Source organism: Vanessa cardui, chromosome 2 (assembly GCF_905220365.1).
Source record: "Vanessa cardui chromosome 2, ilVanCard2.1, whole genome shotgun sequence".
In the NCBI taxonomy this organism is placed as follows: Eukaryota; Metazoa; Arthropoda; class Insecta; order Lepidoptera; family Nymphalidae; genus Vanessa; species Vanessa cardui.
In genome coordinates, this window is record NC_061124.1 from 11,853,153 (window position 1) to 11,859,829 (window position 6,677).

Sequence of the window (6,677 nt, forward strand, 5' to 3'; positions counted from 1 at the left end):
GCAGAATAGTTGATGATTAATTGCTGAGCCTAATGGCCTTGCACAAAGATATGGCTTTGACTTAAAATATCCTAAGTTAATAATTTTCTTTTTTTGAAGTCGACCCAAAAATACGAACAGTATGGGGTAGGAATGCCCAGCGCGTTTATTGGCTAGCATTTTTTTTTCTATTTCACATTTACAACTGTTTTCTGATAGAACCTCCCAATTGCAATTTACTGAAATAAATTCAATAAAGATGACAAAATTTACTGCAGTTACAGAACAAATCAATGAGCTTTTAAATATCACTGTGAAGTTTTTTGTTAAAACAAAAAGCCGTCACGTTCGAATGCCATAAACGATTCGAGGTACGAGTGCCCATTAAAAAAGTGTTTGATGAAAAAAGAGTTCCATCAAAATTGCTTCCGAAAAAAGAAATTGCTACCATTATAAACGGGAGAATAGTTGTGTCAACACGTACACTTTATTGAACAGAAAAACCATAGCTCGCGATTATTATAAACGGAATCAAACAGTAATTTTAAAAGTTGAGGCATTTTTTTTCATATTTTGTCAAGACGCTTGGACTATATTCGATGGCGAATTGCCGCGGGTTAGCGAAACTTTTTTACGATTATTATTTTGACATCAATTTTGTAACGACTTATTTGTGTCGAACGATACCGGAACATTTTTAGAATTTCCTTGAAAACGTTGTTTTTCTTTTCTCTTTACATAAATAAAATTACTGTATAACACAAAAATATTTAAATATTATTTAAATTTTGAGATATTCAATAACCTTGACTTAGTGGTAAGGCTTTGTGCAAGTCTGGGTAGGTAACACCCGCTCATCTGCAGGACTTAGTGTTTTTATATAACTTCAGGCACAAGGGACATTTTATCTCCCAAGGTTGGTGGCGCATTGGTTTGATGTAAGGAATGGTTTAGATTCCTTAAAGCACCAATATATATTGGCGTTGGTGACCACTTAGCAACTAGTGGCACATTTATCTGTCTAGCGCATAAATTTGACTCATGTTTTAATTATAATCTTCAGTTACAGCAGAATCTCCCATCCGATGTCAGTTAGGTAATAAGAAACAAACACAGGAATATACAGTAGTTCACCATTACATATTTTTATTTGTTCCATAGAGGATATATAGAGGCAATAATAATAGGCAATAGAGGCAATATTTTATCTGTGGACTCATCACATTAACTTTTGCATATATAGTGCAAATATGCTTACATACAATGGCCTTTAGGCCCATATTTATTTTCTCGATGTCTCCGTATGTCAAGAGTATAAAAGTTATCGAATAATTTTAAAGGATAGTCAATTTTGGGCCAATGAATTAATACAACTAGGTCCATAAAATGACACTGATCTCTATAGGGCTTTTAATTCTATTTATTATGCAGAACAGAGAAAATGAAGGAGGTACCAGATTTGTTAAAAATAATTAAACTTAGCCCTTCTTTTAATATGAAAGACATTTATTATTACTGTAAATGTTCACAGCAAAGGGTGAAAATTTTACGAATTATTTATTTATTTACTTAGTTATCAAAAACTGACCACTTGTTTAGAAAAAATATAGATGACTTTAGGCGTTTTTCAACTCAGAGTCAAGTGGAGTAATCCGACAGGATACGGAAGGTGGACGACCCGGTATGGGGTACGCTGAGAGGCACATTATTTCCAGTGATGGACTGCTCATTGCTTAGAATCAAAATGCAACTTGAAGAATGCAATCGTAATACATTGAAAAGCGTTTGCACACAAACGCATTTTTATAAGGCGATTTTTAAGGAAATATGTATTGTTTATTTGTTTTAGTTTTGATCTTGCATTTTACTTGTTACAGTATAAGTTTTGTGATGTCAACCGCGTCATATGAAGAGGTATGTGCAAGTATTTGTCAGATGTATTTGTTTACATTTTTTTAAATATATAGTTGTTTCTGTGATAACCACAACCTAAAACTGGAAACAGACCAAGCTCGCTAGAACTTTTAGATCTTTATAAATTTGGTTTAGTAAAATTTATACAAAGTTACCCATATTTCCAACAAATCCGTCTTAGTGATTCTCTACTTCACTGAAAGACTTCATAAATGTCGAGACATTTAGTGTCGGAGATCTTGAGATGGGTGGTATTTTGCTCATATATTATGTAGATTATAATAGATTAATAATAAACTAGCGCTTCGTACGGGTGCATTACTGATACTAAATATACTACAGAACTTGTTTATTCACGACATCACATTAGAAACTTCTAATTTACAGTGTTTTTTTACTATATTCTCTATGTATTATATACAAATACCTTCCTCTCGAATCACTCTATATATTAAAAAATGCATCCATGTCCGTTGTTTAATTTTAATGCTAAGCGTTCATAGAGACAGACAGCATTAAGCGACTTTGTTTTAACTATGTAATGATGATCCAAACCATCAGCCTATTTTCGTCCACTAAGTTGCTGGACATAGGCTTCGCCAATTGCACGCCACTAAAATCGTTCTAGGGCTACTCGCATCCAGCTCCTGCCAGCCGTCTGGCGTAAGTCATCACTCCACCGTGCCCAAAGACGTCCTACACTACATTGTATTCTAGAGTGTAATGATGATGATAAGTAAAAAAGAAAAATTACGCTGCAGTTGCAGTAATATCGACTCTAAAATACCTGCTTATGACTATTTGTATTGGGTAGGATTATGTTTCACTGTCACGTGCGACAAGATGGCGAAGAAAATAAACTTTTGTAAGCCCTCACATGCGCGGAGTTCATCATGGCCCTTCAAGGTCTCATTAAAGTACAACAGGTTATATTTTAACTCGTACGGTAGGCAACATATGTAATCTTATGTAATCCTTAGTCCGTAATACATCAACATAAGGATCATAATGATGTCCACGTTGATGGATTTATTTTATAGGGTATAATTTTGAACTGGTTTCTCTGAATCTACACGTCTTAAGAAATAACCTGCGAAGGTCTGATTGTAAAGTTTTTTTTCGTTTAATTGTTTTTGCGGTGGTAAAAATAGCCGAGATGGCCCAGTGGTTAGAACGCATGCATCTTGTCCGATGATTGCGGGTTCAAACCTGCATGCGGTTTGAAGCCTGTATGAGTTTAATTCTAACGAAATTCGGCCACACATGTATCCATTAACCCCCATTTGAGCAGCGTGACACCAACACCACCATCTCGCATTGGATCAGCGTGGTTTAATATGCTCGAAATCATCTCCTCCAAGAAGAAGAGGCCTTAGCCCAGCAGTGGGAAATTTACAGGCTGTTAACGTATGTAATATTTCTGTCTGATATTGTGCTTTGAATAAAATTTTCAGTATATCTTAGTATGTACAATACTTGACATTAAAAACATTTACGAAAGGTAAAAGCTTAAATCAGCCGAAACGTGTGTAAATAACATTTCACTTGGTTTCAGATACGGTTACGGATAAACCAATTACTACGGATAGTTTCAATTACGAATATAACATTATTTAGGTGTTGTAAAAGAGAAAACTTAAAAGGTAAAAGTTTAACTTTATGTCTAGGCTATGTCTTGGTATTTGGTGTAATCGCAGAAACACCAATTTTAGCTACTCTCTATACTTACAGCATTGTGCAAAAATAAAAAAAAAGATGTTACGGACATCTGATTGTTCCAGTTTAGGTTACGGAGCTCCATAACATCCCTGCTGCTGAGATGGTCCAGTGGTTAGAACGCGTGCATCTTAACCGATAACTGCGTGTTCAAACCCAGGTAAGTACCACTATATATATGTGATTAATTTGTGTTTATAATTTATCTCGTGCTCGGAGGTGAAGGAAAACAACGATACCACTAACCCGCATTGGAACAGCGTGGTGGAATATGTTCCAAACCCTTTCCTTAATGGAAGAGGAGGCCTTATACCAGCAGTGGGAAATTTACAGGCTGCTATTTTACTTTACTTTCTATAATATCCCTGGTTTAAAGTTGTTATACTAGCTGTTCCGGCGATTTCGTGCGCGTTTTCTTTTACGGATTTTAAGTAATGACTTATTATTTATATATAAGCAACTTTTGTAATATAATTTGTGATAAGTTTTTGGTGGGAGACCCTTTGCGATACTGGACAGTATTTGGATATTGTAGTGTACTTACTATTTTTTTACATATAATTCTAAAAAAGAGGTAGTCTAAGCTACTAATTATTACATCAGATATCTGCTAGTGAAAGACCTGTCAAAATCGGTCAAGTCTTTCCAGAGATCAGCTGGTACAGTACAGACAGACGGACAAAAATTGTAAAATAAATTGTTTTAGTATATGTACCGTATACATGTTATATATGCATTTAGTAAAAAGCAGATATTTTTATATTACATATAGAAACTCTAATTTTGTTATACGTCTTTAAAAATGCATATTCTCTATTTAATATTAATAGAGGAGACAACAATAGTTATAATACTTTTATTTAATTTGCTTGTACTTGTTTTAAATAATATATTTATTAAGCTGTGAATTAAAAACCGTTACGAGTTCAACATATTTGTATTATTAATTAACGGTATTGAATATTATCATTGCAAAAATAATTACAAGCAACAGTTATCTTATGCGAAGTTAATATTTAAAATCGTGTACAGTGATTGGCTTGTGTATTTAGAGCAAGTTGTTTTTTTATACCGAAGTGTTTACATTTACTAAATTTACAGTAACCATATCCCTTGTATGGACAATGGAGATATCGCTCATCCAGAACGCTGTACGAAATAAGAACGTAACGTATGTACGAAATTAGATCGTTTGGAATGAAAAAGTAATTTTAGAGATTGCAATTGTGACTATTTAATTCTGGATGAGCGATATATAAAATACTAGCTGTCTATATCTATACTTCGCTTGTGTGTTATTAAGTTGGTTGTCATGAGCTACGTAATAAAATTAGCCTATGTCCTACCTCGAAGTTCAAATTTACTTCACAACAAATTTCATCAAATTCGGTTCATTGGTTTAGTCGTGAAAGAGCGATGGACAGACAGAAAGAGTTACTTCCACATTTATTATATTGGTATAGAATAGAATTCTGTCAATTCAATTCTATATATAATTTATTTTATTTCATATACTAAGACGGTTAGATAGGTCACTCATTGATGATGGCACCAGAATTGTTATTCAGCCTTCTCTAATTAACTGTGCCTATCACTACTCTGACACACGTATGCATCAAATAAATTGTTAATACAAAAATGCAGTGTTGTTGTTTAGATATAGCATTAACGATATGTGCGTAAAATCTAGCGAGACGAGCATGTAAAAAGCCCTTCATAAAAGTAAAATTGAATTAGAAACAACAAAACAAACTATAACAACAACTAAATATTAGGTGCCTCTTATCCTAGGCTAGTAATATTGAAAAGCCCGTTTGCTTCTGTGTATTTATGTATATTCTTTTTCCTTTTAAGAAAATGTTGTAGGAGATATTGTTTAATTTGTTTTTGAATTGATTTAAAGAGGTTTTATTTAACAAGCTTTATTTTTAACATTAATTATCATTGTTGTTTTTTAACAATATTTTTTTTTTTTTGGATTAAGTTAGTCAGTACTTATAATAAGTTAATACGTTTTTTATTTTATTTTTTAAACATTTCTTTCTTTCTTTATATCATAGTGTTGAATAGACAAGAACAATTATATTACTTGAACAGTTTTATAAATTGTAGTAAATAATTTAATAATAAATTACTTATAAATAGTATGAGATATTGTTAGAAATGTCAATGATAAGTTTAATCAAAATTTCAAATGAATACAAATAAAAGGTCCATCTCATAATCGCCCTGAGTTTAATATCACACAGTACATAATCAAAAATGAGTTAAACTCAAAAAATGTACTCACCGAAGTCGATGAAGGTATCCAGATGCGCGTCGTAGAGCAATGACTCTCACACTTGACCTTGCACGAGCGAGTACCGCGAAACCTCCGCGGTGCCTGTTTTATACTGGCTGTATTTTATGTACACACGGACGGTATGAACTGCACGCTTGAGCTTTAAAGGTATATTTGTACGCCTCGGTTTCGTTTGTGTACGATTGACAAATATTTTGAATATTCAAAAGTACATTTCAAACTGTCTTGATACTCAACGAATTTTTTGGTCATAAGTAGAGGTAAGACATCGATGCGATACGGTATCATTTTCTTTTTAAAATCTATCTTAACTTATTAAAATATAAAAAAAAAAATCAACATCGAAATATACTTTATTCAAGTAGGCTTTTACAAGCACTTTTGAATCGTCATTAAACAACTATTTTAAGTGAAGCTACCACCGGTTCGGAAGGTAGGTTCTACTGAGAAGAACCGGCAAAATTCAGTAGTTACTCTTTTTTACCATTTAAAAATACAGATTATATACAAAAATGTACATAATCAAAATATTCAAGATTTTTTTAATATACATCGTTATATATGAACACGTTTAAATTGTTCTTACTTGACAGTATTGATGTCGGTAAATTAAAATGTTTCTCAATTATAAGGGACTTTATATAAAAATGCTTCAATATTCTTTTTATTCTAAAATTTTTAATTTACGCAGACTATAAAAAGGCTTAAGTTTTTAGATGATGTTTTAACGACAATGTTTTTCATGCTCTCGATTTTGTACAGTTAG

At 32.7% G+C, this 6,677-nt stretch overlaps 1 protein-coding gene across 2 annotated transcripts in view; it reads right to left on the bottom strand.

Annotated features, from left to right (window-relative positions):
- LOC124542396 overlaps positions 1 to 5,982 on the bottom strand; it is a 29,436-nt gene extending 23,454 nt beyond the window's left edge. For both annotated transcript variants that reach the window (XM_047120357.1, XM_047120354.1), the window contains exon 1: positions 5,900 to 5,982. The gene's annotated coding sequence lies outside the window, so the exon portion shown is untranslated. The remainder of the gene's footprint in view (positions 1 to 5,899) is intronic.
- Positions 5,983 to 6,677: the final 695 nt, after the last annotated feature.